The 13,947-nt window shown below is 36.1% G+C and overlaps 1 long non-coding RNA gene across 1 annotated transcript; it reads right to left on the bottom strand.

The window, feature by feature from the left end:
• Window positions 1-8,067: 8,067 nt before the first annotated feature.
• LOC113343348 lies at window positions 8,068-8,657 on the bottom strand. The gene is made up of 2 exons (XR_003357168.1): window positions 8,626-8,657; window positions 8,068-8,461 (listed from the first exon to the last, which is right to left on the bottom strand). It is a non-coding gene; the product is annotated as an uncharacterized LOC113343348 (long non-coding RNA).
• Between the last annotated feature and the right edge of the window lie 5,290 nt (window positions 8,658-13,947).

Raw genomic sequence — 13,947 nt, 5'->3', positions numbered from 1 at the left:
TTTCTCTGTTGTCGTTCCTAATCCTATATTTCATCGCCAGCATGTCCATAAGGTCACCAAGAGAATTTTTTGAATCAGCGGAACCATCAGAATTGCCAAGACTTTCACCACCGTTATCTGAGTCCAAGTTAGCAAAAGGCTCCTTACTCATATCCTAATGATCTTGAGATGATGATCTATGTTGAGATGGTCTCTCTTCCGAACAGCCCCTATCGTTCCCTTCTTCAATGTTTTCAACCCCACTTGACAAATGTAGACTTCCAGAAAAAATGTTCTCAGCAGATTGTTCGCGAAATTCAGACTCTAATTCACGCTGTTTAGTGATCTCAACAACATCATACACAAGGGAATCTTTGCTCCCTCCACTGCTGGATAGAAAATCCCCAATTAGTTAGACATCGCAATGATTCTTACTCTAATTCATAATGGGGTTTAACAGATGAAACTAAGAAATTTCTCAATTATTAAAACTTGTAAGCAAATTGAAACCAAAGGGGAGAAATGAGTTCAAAATTACTCACAGCTGGTATGATTTGCAGCCGTTAGCCAATTCATCTTCCTTCGGTGATTCAAGCAGTTTGAATCCCAAGTTTCTATATCACTATTAGATAAATCATCAAATTCATCATCATCATCTCTACACCTCTTCTGATTTTGCTTGGCATAAGAGTAGCAATGTTTTTCACAAAATTTACAATCTTCAGCACCACAACTTTGCATTCTGAAATTCTTGCATCTCCATCGAACTCCATCAGTTTTACAACAACGCTCTTCATCTGGAGGTATGAAACTCTTCTGGTTCTGCTTCTTCTTAGTATTTGTTAGATCTGGAGCTTGAGACTCAAGAAGATGATGCTGACGCTTCTTTATAATCGAAGGATTGTTTCTTAAGAAATTGATGTGAAACTTGTAATGTTTATCACAAAACTGTAGATCGTTATCGCCGCTGACCTTCTGCATCTGTAGCTTCTGAATGTACACCGCTGTTGTCGTTCTAAAATTTGATCATTTCTGGTTTTGAATTTTGAATCCTTATAAATTCTAAAATGTAACTTCTATTTGGCCAATTGGAAGAACATATAATTGAATTGCTGCAACCAAGTCAGACGTTCGCGGCGTACATTAAGGGAGGACCTATAGTTGATCCATGTTAAAGACTATTCCCTCCGTTCTTAAATAATAGGTTTGTTTTTATAAATATTAGTTTCAAAAAAATTGGATGGTTTCTTAAATGAGAAAGTCAAATGTTGCTTTAATTTTTTGGGACCACTTTTTAATTTTAACTTCTTTTGATGACAAGTGTCATGTGTCATTTCACCTTGTCAGTTACCTTGTTACTAGTTCCATCAGATATTACAATAAGAAAGAGTCTAGCTTTAATTTCAGAAACAAGATTTTACACATCTCAATATCAGTTCCATGAGCTAAACAAGTATAGCTACCAGAATACAGCATCACTCGCTGTATTGCAGAGTCAAAATTTGAGGAGGTTCAAAGGAAATGCAAGGTTGTAACCTCTAGTCAAAGAAGGTGAAGGCCACTTACACAGCAATTCATCATTTTGTAGTGGGAAGGAAATAAGGATCTTTTTTGTTTTGGTACATACTGAATAGCTGCTTCAAGTAACTTCTAGCCAGCCTCTTGCAGTCTTCAACTGCTATAGAATCCAATGCTTCCAACTCTTTAACAGACTTCTTGAGGTCACCTTCGCAGGTTCCGTGCATTAGAAACTTTGCCAAAGTAGTACCCCTGTTAAGAAAATAATTTGATTAAGGCTACAAGTGTATGAGAAGCCATTAGAAGATTTTAACATTGATTCTTCAGCACAACTATCAACTTTGCTGATTGTCCTTCCTTCCCTGTTGGTGCACAGGCACCAGCAACGAAATCGTTTGCTCCAACCATTCACATGACAACTACAGGAATGAAATTTGTGGAAGGTAGCAAACCTTTTGTCTCACAACTGTAGGAAAGTCGAGCACTAATTTATTCTTCTGTCAACCAACTTTGTTGAGAGTTTAATTTGAGGATTGAGGTAGTGTCGATGCCAATTAAAGATATTTGCAGAATCTTCTTCAACTAACTATATCAAGAATCTACAATCACAATGTTTCAGTAGAGAAAGGACATTTTGACTGGATATGAGAAAAGGATAAATGTATAATTTGACCACTACCCCTGGCACAGTTTGATTCCTAAGAATAAAGATTAGTTTTCATACAATGTAATATGCAAGTAATAAAGCTTTAAATACTACCAAAATGGGAGGATACTTTTCGATGTTGAAACCAAATTATAGTTATTGCATCATTAATTAATATAATATGGCAAAGCAAACAACTTATATGAAAAGAGTCCATGGAATAGATTAAGCAATCTATATGTAAACCAGCACATTGAACAAGCCAATAGATTGTAACTACGAAAATATAGAGGTCTTAACATACCTAAGCGCTGTTGGTTAAACTTTAACATAGAAATCACTAACAAGCTGGTTAGGACAAGATTAGGAAATTGATGTAATCCTAAGGGAATTAGATTTCATCTAGTTCTAAGAAAAGGAAAGACATGTAATAAGGTAATAGGACTAGGAAAAGGAATTCATAGTTCTATATATATATGATCACCAAAGTTGTGGTTGATCATATGAGAAAGATTAGAGCTTGTGTTTAGTTTTGAGAGATTTTCTAAACATCAATAAAGAGAGTTGTCTTTATATAAGCTAAGTTTCATCTTGCAGTTGCCATTAATTGGTATCAGAGCGTGTTTCTGAGCCATGGAAAACGAAACCACCATTGTGGGTGCAAAACAGTTCACGCCACCATCAATACAAGTTCCAATCCTCAACGCCACAAACTACACAGTATGGGCCATGAGAATGAAAATACTGATGAAAATCTACAAAGTTTGGGAAACAATTGATCCTGGTACATTGGACCCAGACAAAAACAATGTTGCCATTGGATTACTCTTTCAAGCAATACCAGAATGTCTTGTTCTACAAGTTGGTGAACAGGAAACTTCAAAGAAAATTTGGGATGCAATAAAGGCACGTAATCTCGGAGCTGATCGAGTTAAAGAAGCCCGTCTGCAAACCTTAATGTCTGAATTTGAAAGAGTGAAGATGAAAGACACTGATACTATTGATAGCTTTGCAGGAAAGCTATCAGAGATAGCCTCAAAAGCTGCGTCACTTGGAAAATCCATTGATGAAGATAAACTGGTAAAGAAGTTTCTCAATAGTTTACCAAGATCCAAGTATATTCATATCATAGCTTCTCTCGAACAAGTCTTAGATTTAAAGAAGACTAGGTATGAAGATATAATTGGAATATTGAAAGCATATGAAGAAAGAATCCTTGATGAAGAAAACAATGGAGAAACTCAAGGAAAACTCTTGTACACAAACTCTTAACAACAAAACTCTGCGACAAGAGGAAGAGGTCGTGGAAGAGGTGGTAGAGGAAACAGAGGCCGAGGAAGGGGAGAAAGGTTTAACTCACAAGAAAGAACAACAAGTCAGAATGATCAAAACCAAGGGAAAGAAAAGAAGGATAGATCAAACATTATTTGTTACAGATGTGATAAACCAGGACACTTCTCCTCTGTATGCCCTGAAAGAATACAAAAGATGGAAGAAGCAAACAAGAATGAAACAAGGGAAGCAGATACAACCCTTTTCATGCACGAAGTTGTATTCTTAAACGAAGGGAAACTAATACCAAAGAACTACGAATCAAAGGATGGAGAAGAAGGAATCTGGTATTTAGATAATGGAGCCAGCAATCACATGACTGGTAAGAGACACTACTTTTCTGAACTCAATGAGAAAATCAAAGGACAAGTGAAGTTTGGGGATGGATCCTCTGTAGAAATTGAAGGGAAAGGATCAATTCTATTTCAGAGCAAGACCGGAGAACAGAAGCTTGTCACAAACATCTACTTCATCCCAAACTTACAAAGCAACATTCTAAGTTTAAGACAAGCTACAGAAGTTGGATGTGATGTTAGAATGCGACAAGATTATCTAACAGTTCATGACCCAAGTGGAAGACTTTTAGTTAGAGTCTCACGTTCACAGAATAGACTCTACAAGATAAGTCTCATGATTGGAAGGCCATTGTGTCTGAATATGAGACTGGAAGATCATACATGGAAGTGGCATGCAAGATTAGGACACATAAGCTTTAGCACTTTAAAGGCAATGTCTCAGAACAAGATGGTTCGAGGGCTACCACAGATAAACGATGAATCAAGAATCTGTGAATCATGTTTAGTTGGGAAACAAACGCGTCAAGGTTTTCCAAAAGAAACAACATTCAGATCCTCAAAGCCTTTAGAGCTTCTTCATGCTGATTTATGTGGTCCTATTACACCACAAACCCTTGCAAATAACAAATACATATTTGTTATTATAGATGACTTCTCAAGATATATGTAGTCTATTCTTATGAAAGAAAAGAGTGAAGCAATTGACAGATTCAAAGCTTTCAGAAATCTGATAGAAAAAGAGTTAAAAGAGGAAGTCAAAATTCTTAGAACTGATAGAGGAGGAGAGTTCACTTCCTTAGAGTTCAACAAGTTCTGTGAGTCAAATGGAATCAAAAGGCAACTCACAGCACCATATACACCACAACAAAACGGAGTGGTGGAGAGGAGAAACAGAACTCTAATGGAGATGACAAGAAGTTCTTTAAAGGCTATGCAGGTACTTAATTATCTATGGGGAGAAGCTGTACGACACTCCACATACCTAATAAACAGGATACCTACGAAAGATCTGAAAGACATGACTCCATATGAAAGTTTGCTAAAGAGAAAACCAAACATAGATCATTTAAGAGTGTTTGGTTGCAAAGCATACACAAAAGTTGATTCTGCAACTTTTAAGAAACTGGATGATCGATCTCAGACTCTTGTGCATCTAGGAATTGAGACTGGATCCAAAGCTTACAGATTATTCAATCCAACAACGAAAAGAGTAATAGTGAGTCGAGATGTGGTATTTGATGAAAAAGCAAACTGGAACTGGAAAGAAACTAATGATGGATCAAGTAGGGATTCAGGAATGTTTCACATGAGATGGGGTCAAGTAATTGATGAAGGCTAAGGACCCATAATCATCAATACCAATGGAAACAATGATGTTAATCAAGAAGAAGAAGAGAATAATGAAAACACTGAGAATAACGAAGAAGTAGAAGAAGAAGAAGAAGAAGAGGAGATCGATGAAATAACTCAACCCATTCCACTGCGAAAATCAACAAGACAGATACAAAAGCCACAGTATCTGGAGGATTATGTTCTTCAAGTTGCAGAAGAATGTGAGATTATGCTACTTTCTGTTAATGATGAACCAAGGAATTTTCAGGAAGCAAAGGTCTCGACTAAATGGACACAAGCATGTAGAGAAAAAATTATTTCAATCAACAGAAACAAGACTTTGTTTCTAGTTGATAATCCAGGTGGGGTAAAAGTGATTGGTGTTAAGTGGATCTTCAAAATAAAACGGAATGCTGATGGTACTGTCAACAAGTATAAGGCAAGACTTGTAGCTAAGGGATACGTTCAAGAATCAGGCATAGACTTTGATGAAGTTTTCGCACCATTTGCTAGACTAGAGACAATTCGTCTCTTAATAGCAGAAGCAGCATCAAACTCATGGGAAATTCACCACTTAGACGTTAAGACAAGCTCCTTGAGCCTGGAATACAAAGTTAGATCAAATCTTAAGAGAAATCAGATTTGTTAAGTGCTCTAAAGAAACATCAGTATACAGAAGAGAAGAAAAGGGAGCACTTCTTGTGATTGCAGTCTATGTAGATGATCTATTTTTGACTGGCAACTCCCTTAAGGTGATCAATGAGTTCAAGAGAGAAACGTCATCAAAGTTTGAGATGTCAGACCTCGGAAAACTCACTTATTACCTTGGCATAGAAGTCCATAAAGGAGTAGATGGGATTCAGATTAAACAAGAAGCTTCTGCAAGGAGAATTCTGAAAGAAGCAGGACTTGAAACTTGTAATCCAACTAAGATACCGATGGAGTTTGGACTTAAAGTTTCAAAGGCACAAGAAGAAGCAGAGATTGATTCAACGAGTTATAGAAGAAATGTTGGATGCCTAAGATACTTATTACACACAAGACCAGATTTGGCTTTCTCTGTGGGAGTAGCAAGCCGTCATATGCAGAGTCCACGCAAGTCTCATGGTGATGTAATAAAGCAGATATTGAGATATCTAAGAGGAACAATCAATTGTGGATTGAAGTATGGTCGAGGAGGAATAAAAGGAATTGTTGGGTATAGTGACAGCAGTCATAATATTGACCAAGATGATGGAAAAGGTATAACTGGTCATATATTTTATCTAGGAGAAGCACCTATTACATGGTGTTCACAGAAGCAAGACATTGTTTCCCTCTCATCCTGTGAACCTGAGTTTATGGCCGCAACAGAAGCAGCTAAACAATCAATATGGCTTCAAGAATTATTGGGTGAAATCAAAGGAAGAGAACCTGAAAAAGTTCTTATCAAGATTGATAATAAGTCTGCAATTGCACTCACTAAAAATCCAGTGTTTCATGGGAAGACGAAACACATTCACAAAAGGTATCATTTCATACGAGAATGTATCGAGAAGGAGATCATCAACGTTGAACACATACCAGGAACTGAGCAGAAAGCATATATATTGACAAAGGCATTAGCTCGGATCAAGTTTGAAGAAATGATACAATTGATTGGAGTACAAGATATGTCACGGGTAAGGTTGAAGCTTAACGGGGAGAATGTTGGTTAAACTTCAACGTAGAAGTCACTAACAAGCTGGTTAGGACAATATTAGGAAATTGATGTAATCCTATGGGAATTAGAAGTCATCTAGTTCTAATAAAAGGAAAGACATGTAATAAGGTAATAGGACTAGGAAAAAGAATTCATAGTTTTATATATATATGATCACCAAAGTTGTGGTTGATCATATGAGCAAGATTAGAGCTTGTGTTTAGTTTTGAGAGATTTTCTAAACATCAATAAAGAGAGTTGTCTTTATATAAGCTAAGTTTCATCTTGCAGTTGCCATTAAGCGCATCACTGTAATGGAACAACCCCTTGGCGTCTCCAGATGTTTGCTGTTGATGGAGAGCACAAAAAGATTTCAGACCGAGCTCAGGATCCTCTTCAAATGAAGATAGCATATCAGCCTCAAACTTCCATTTAATTTCTATCATTGTTACTATTCCTACATTTCATAGGTATCGTTTCCATAAGGTCAGCTAGAGAATCTTCTGAGTCAGAACTATCAGAATCTTCCCCCAAAGATTCACCACCACTATCAGAGACCAAGTTCACAAAAGGCTTCTTACTCATTTCAGAATGAGCTTTGGATGGTGTCTCCTCACCACAGCTCCGATCCTTCCCTTCTTTGACATTTTCAGCCCCACTTGATGATTTCCGACTTCGAGAAGAAATGTTAACAGAAGAGTATTGGGGAAATTTCGACTCCAATTCATGATGTTTATTGGTGCAAATGTCATAACACTACGGGAAAAATCATCATTGACGACACAAGATAAGCGTTGTAGTACCCCTACGACAACTCCATTTCATGCATTGTGGAACGAGGTATTGTAGAAAGTCCAAGTTTTTCTACAATGGTTGACAAGTGTTGTAAAGGGTAATGTGATTCATGGTTCGACAATAGTTTGTCAATGTTGTGATTCTCTTTCGATTTTTTTTTTATAACCTAACACAACTCTTGCTTGTATTGTAGAACAATCGTGGACAACATAAGTAGCATATCGTAGAAATTTTTAACACAACACTTATTAGTATTGTGAATATTACATTTAGTACACTTGTTAGCATTGTAGAAGTACCTTGATACAACTATACTATGTGTAGTAGGACTATCTTGGACAACACATAGTTATGATTGTAAATAAACTATTTTACAATACTTGTGAATAAGATCAAACCCATATTTCATAATATATATTTCACTTTTGTCACTACTATTTGTGAAATGTAAAGAAACAACTAGATTAAACTGAAATGTAAATCAACAATTGGATTAAACTGAAAGACTCATTCAAATTAAACCAAACCCAGAATTAAAGCATTCACATACCAATGTGATATACACAAAACATACAAAAAAGTGGCAGTGATATGTTTGTTACGAAAAGTTAAGTCTCCAAAAAGATCACAAAAGATTAAGAAGTGTATTGGTAGATTATTCTATCTTTGGGCCATGTGATAAAATTTGAAACAGCATCATGAACAGTTCTGACTTCTGAAGTAGCTTGGTAGACAAGAGCATCATCCACATAAGAAACTTTCACACATACAGTGTAGGCTCCAAGACCGATTGGTTTTCCATGTATCTGCTTACTTGGATCTGTTTCAGCAATTTCAGCCTCTGCAACCACCTCGTCCTCCTTGTACCAGCTTAACAACTTGCTGCCAAATAAATGTATCAATACATGAGTCATCAAGAATAGCATAACAACATGGTATTATCTCGGAATATTTTTAAGATAAAACTTTGTAGAGAACTTCAAACAATTATATTTTTAACGATGCAATAGCTTTCACATGGTGAATATCAAGACTGTAGAACATACCAATTTCACCTCCAATCGGGCGTAACCTTCTCAACTTATTTCATTCTTAGTTTTATGTAGATTCGTTTTCCCAACAAAAGTTAGATCCAAGTATATCCTACTAATAGAGAACCTAAGCCATGTTAGCAAGATAAAATCCTAAGAATCATGATAAACATCCTAAGAGAAACTAAGCTTTGACAAATTCCTCCTTTTGCACATAAGAAGGCCCTCGCGGACAATTTTATTTACAAACTTCAAAAATACCTTTGGGGATTGAAAGGAGAACCAAGACAGGACATGTACAGTTCTATATGTTATAAAAGCTATACCTCTTTTATTTCTCTATCATGCACAAGAACAATGTGCTCCAACTGCCTGAAACCAACAACATCGAAAAGCACAGATGAGATATGTGCAGAAAATTCCAAATTACTACTAATAAAAACAAAATGAATTCTAGCAAATCATAAATACAAATTAGAACACCACTTCATCGGGGTAAATGGTAGGATGTATGCACTGCTTAAAAGAAACAAAAAATGCCATTGCAAGAACTAATCAAAGTATTAACATCCATTTCGTTCAGTATGTCTCTCACTGTAGTGCGCATCTCTTCTCAGATATGTTCTTCCTTTAGCTTAGCGCTGGCTTTTCTTTTTCCTGAATCAAAAAACGAAGGGCCACTATGTATTAGATGAGATGATTCAGAAATAGTGCACCTTTGTTTTAAATATATTCAATCTCGGCTTAAGATCCAGTAAAACCTCTCAAACAAATGAAATATTGGACAGAAAAAGTAAATCCAGTAAAACCTCTTAAGCACTTTTATGTGTTGGAAAATCGTACAAACTCCACAGACATCTGTAAGTAGCCATTAAGATCCATTCAAAGTAGAAAGAAAATATTCCCAATTATCGTTAGAAAGAAATTCTAATCAACTAGAATAGCATTCCCAAATCCTAACAGTAGTACCAAAATATAATGCTGAAACGAAGTACATTTTTTGTGCTCGTCATTGTTACATCGCTTAGATTTGGAATTACAGCCCAAAGTAATATCTTCAACAAAATATTTGGTTAACTTAGCGAAAACTGAGAAAAATATTGCAAATTTAAGTAAGCTTTTTACCTGTGGAAGTGGCAATGCGGCAACAAGTTCAATGCAGAATTCCTTAGCTAAGTACCACCACCACGACCTCCTCCTCTACCGCCTCCTCTGCCTCTACCACCACCTCCACGGCCTCTAATTCGATTCAACATCAACATCACCTTCTTCAATTTATTTCTTAACATCTTCACAACATGAATAAAATTTTCAAATCAAACATACCCATCTCTAATTCTTCCCCTAAAACCTTAATTTTCAATTTCATATCTATTTGGGGAAGAACAGAAACCCTAGGTTTTTTACTCTTCATTAAAACTCAAAAATCAATCACTAATTCTTCCTCATCATATTGTATTCACTAAACCCATCTTTAATTTCCCAATTTCTAACTCAACGATTCACAAAGAAAACCCTAGTTTTTGATTCATAACAGGACTCAATCTTCTCCTTCTTCTTTTATACATCCTCAAGATTTAATTTTACTCAAGCCATACCTCAATTTCACCTCTCGATTTTCAACTGAAGAAGAGCAGAGAAGAAGAACGAAAAACAAGAAAGAAGAAGAGAAAATAAGAAGAGAAAATGAGTTTCAAATAATCCATTGCAATTTGAAAGAACCGATCTACAACTTCCGTAAGTTTTTTTTACATAAGAGAGTGATCGACAAATAGATTCTGTGGTGAGTTAGGGTTTTCTTTTGCAAGGGAGGCGGAAGATAAGGTTAGAGACGAAGATAAGAGAGGAAAATGAAGAAACTGTGAGAAATTTTCTTTTGATCTTCTATATACCTATCTTTAAACGGCCAAGATTTGATTTAAGTATGGTCATACGGATTAGGGATATCTTTGGATGGTGGAGATTTGATTTGAGACTGTCATACGGAACAAGGAAAGTGTGTTTTCTTTGTGTATTTCTTTGTGCTTTCTCTATGTGCTTCCGGATTGAATTTCGACTAGTCACATAAGTCGTGAAGTAATTTCGACTATCCATACATGTCATGAAGTAGCTTTAGTTCACACTGGAAGACTCGGGTTCTCAGGATACACCATTGAAATCGATAAATATGAAGCTCTTTGTGTGTTTTTTTGTTCTTTTTTTGTGATTTCGATTTGTGTTTTTGTGCTTTATTTTTTTGCTTTCGGTTTATTTTAACTAGGGTTAGAAAGATACATCATCGAAATTGATAAATATAAAGCTCAGTGTCGACTCGAACTTCAAATGTGGCATAATGGCATACAAACTATGAATCGGGAACCTCCAGGAGGGTTCTGACTTCAAGCTTAGCATAATACATCATCGAAATTGATAAATATGAATCTCAATGTCGATTCGAAATTAGGTATAACGACAAATAAAGTATGAATAATGAAGCTCCAAGAGGGTTCTGACTTCAAACTTGGCATGATACATCATCGAAATCGATAATAAATATAAATCTCATAGTCGATTTAAACTTAAAATATGGTATAACGACATAGAAACTATGAATCATGAAGCTCCGGGAGAGTTCTGACTTTAAACGTAGCATGATATATCATCGAAATCGATAAATATGAAGCTTAGAGTCGATTCGAACTTCAATTATGGTATAACGACAAACAAAATATGAATCATGAAGCTTCGGGAGAGTTCTGACTTCAAACGTAGCATGATATATCATCGAAATCGATAATATGAAGCTCAAAGTCGATTCGAACTTCAAATATGGTATAACGACATAGAAAATATGAACCAAGAAGCTCTGGGAGGGTTCTGACTTCAAACTTAGCATGATACATCATCGAAATCGATAAATATAAAGCTCGGTATCTACTCGAACTTCAAATATGGTATAACGACATAAAAACTATGAACCAAGAAGCTCTGGGAGGGTTCTGACTTCAAACTTGGCATGATACATCATCAAAATCGATAATTATGAATCTCAGTGTCGATTCGAACTTCAAATTAGGTATAACGACAAATAAAGTATGAATCATGAAGCTCTAGGAGGGTTCTGAAATCAAACTTGGCATGATACATCATCGAAATCAATAATAAATATAAATCTCAGAGTCGATTTAAACTTAAAATATGGTATAACGACATAGAAACTATGAATCATGAAGCTCCGGGAGAGTTCTGACTTTAAACATAGCATGATATATCATCGAAATCGATAAATATGAAGCTTAGAGTCGATTCAAACTTCAATTATGGTATAACGACAGAGAAACTATGAATCATAAAGTTCCGGGAGAGTTCTGACTTCTAACGTAGCATGATATATCATCGAAATCGATAAATATGAAGCTCAAAGTCGATTCGAACTTCAAATATGGTATAACGGCATAGAAACTATGAACCAAGAAGCTCTGGGAGGGTTCTGACTTCAGACTTAGCATGATACATCATCGAAATCGATAAATATAAAGCTCGGTATCGATTTGAACTTCAAATATGGTATAACGACATAAAAACTATGAACCAAGAAGCTCTGGAGGGTTATGACTTCAAACTTGGCATGATACATCATCGAAATCGATAATTATGAAGCTCAGTGTCGATTCGAACTTCAAATGTGGCATAATGGCATACAAACAATGAATCAGGAAGCTACAGGAGGGTTTTGACTTCAAACTTAACATGATACATCATCGAAATCGATAAATATGAATCTCAATGTCGATTCGAACTTCAAATTCGGTAAAACAACAAACAAACTATGAATCATGAAGCTTCATGAGGGTTCTAACTTCAAACTTGGCATGATACATCATCGAAATCGATAAATATGAATCTCAGAGTCGATTCGAGCTTCAAATATGGTATAACGACATTGAAACTATGAATCATGAAGCTCTGGGAGAGTTCTGACTTCAAACTTATCATGATACATCATCGAATCAATAAATTTGAAGCTCAATGTCGGTTTGAACTTCCTAAGAACGATGAATTCATTCATCTACAGCTAAGATTCCATCGGAATATTCTCTGAAACCTTAAACACACCACAAATTTGTTAACTTCGACATTGAACCTGGCTACGAGCTCAAAACCTGGCCGCGAGTAGACTACAATAAGTCGGAAACTGCGTAAGAACGATGAATCCACCCATCTACAAGTAAGATTTCATCGGAATATTCTTCGAAACCTTAAACACACCACAAATTAGACACTGAACCAGGCTCTGAGCTCGATAGTTGGTCGCGAGTGGACTATTATAAGTCGAAAACTTTATAAGAACGATGAATTCACCAATCTACAGATAAGATTCCATCAGAATATTCCCCAAAACCTAAAATACACCATAAATTCGTCAACTTCGATACTGGACCTGGATCCGAGATTGAAACCTGGTTGCGAATGGAGTATTATAAGTTTGGAACTTCGTAAGAACGATGCATTCACCCATCTACAGGTAAGATTCTATCTGGATATTCCCCGAGACCTTATACACACCACAAATTCAACACTGAACCAGGCTCCGGCCTCGAAAGATGGCCGCAAGTGGACTATTATAAGTCGGAAACTTCATAAGAACGATGAATTCACACATCTACGGATAAGATTCCATTAGAATATTCCCCCAAACCTAAAACACACCTCAAATTCGTCAACTTCGAGATATTCTACGAAACATTAAAAAAATCATATTTCTGCATATTGTATGCGTACCCGGATCCAAGATCGAAACCTGGCCGTCGAATCCCCCAAACCTCATTTTTTCCCACATTCTATATTTTAACTTCAACAACACTTATAAGTGTTGTTATACGTTTCTATTAAAAAAAAAAACTAAACTTGTGAACTGTAAGGATGGTTGATGAGCTAGACATCCATGCATTAGGTTCATGTTCGAATCTCCCCTCTAACGTATTTTTCATTATCATATTTTTGTGTTCTTCAACAACACTTGTGAGAATTGTGATAGGCTAAGTCACTACACTTATGAAACAAAGTTGTTATACCTAAATGTCGTCACAACAGTTTTGCTAAAGGAGTTGTCGTTTGTTTTCTTAGCGCAACCCCTTGATCCTAAGGGTTGGTAGTGATGATATACGACAACTCTTCCTTTGAAACCAGTTGTAAAACATAGGACTTTCTACGATGTATAGCGAAGTGTTGTAAATCTCCAGTTGTAGATGTATATTTTTCCCGTAGTGTAAACATTTTTCAGCATATTCTCTTCGTTTCTCAATTCGTACACATGAGCATCCTTGTTTCCCTCTTTGCTGGTTTCAACATTAGGTT

This window comes from Papaver somniferum, unplaced genomic scaffold (assembly GCF_003573695.1).
Source record: "Papaver somniferum cultivar HN1 unplaced genomic scaffold, ASM357369v1 unplaced-scaffold_57, whole genome shotgun sequence".
NCBI classification, from domain to species: Eukaryota; Viridiplantae; Streptophyta; class Magnoliopsida; order Ranunculales; family Papaveraceae; genus Papaver; species Papaver somniferum.
Note: the sequence above shows the minus strand (reverse complement) of the source record. Positions and strands in the feature narration are given on the sequence as shown.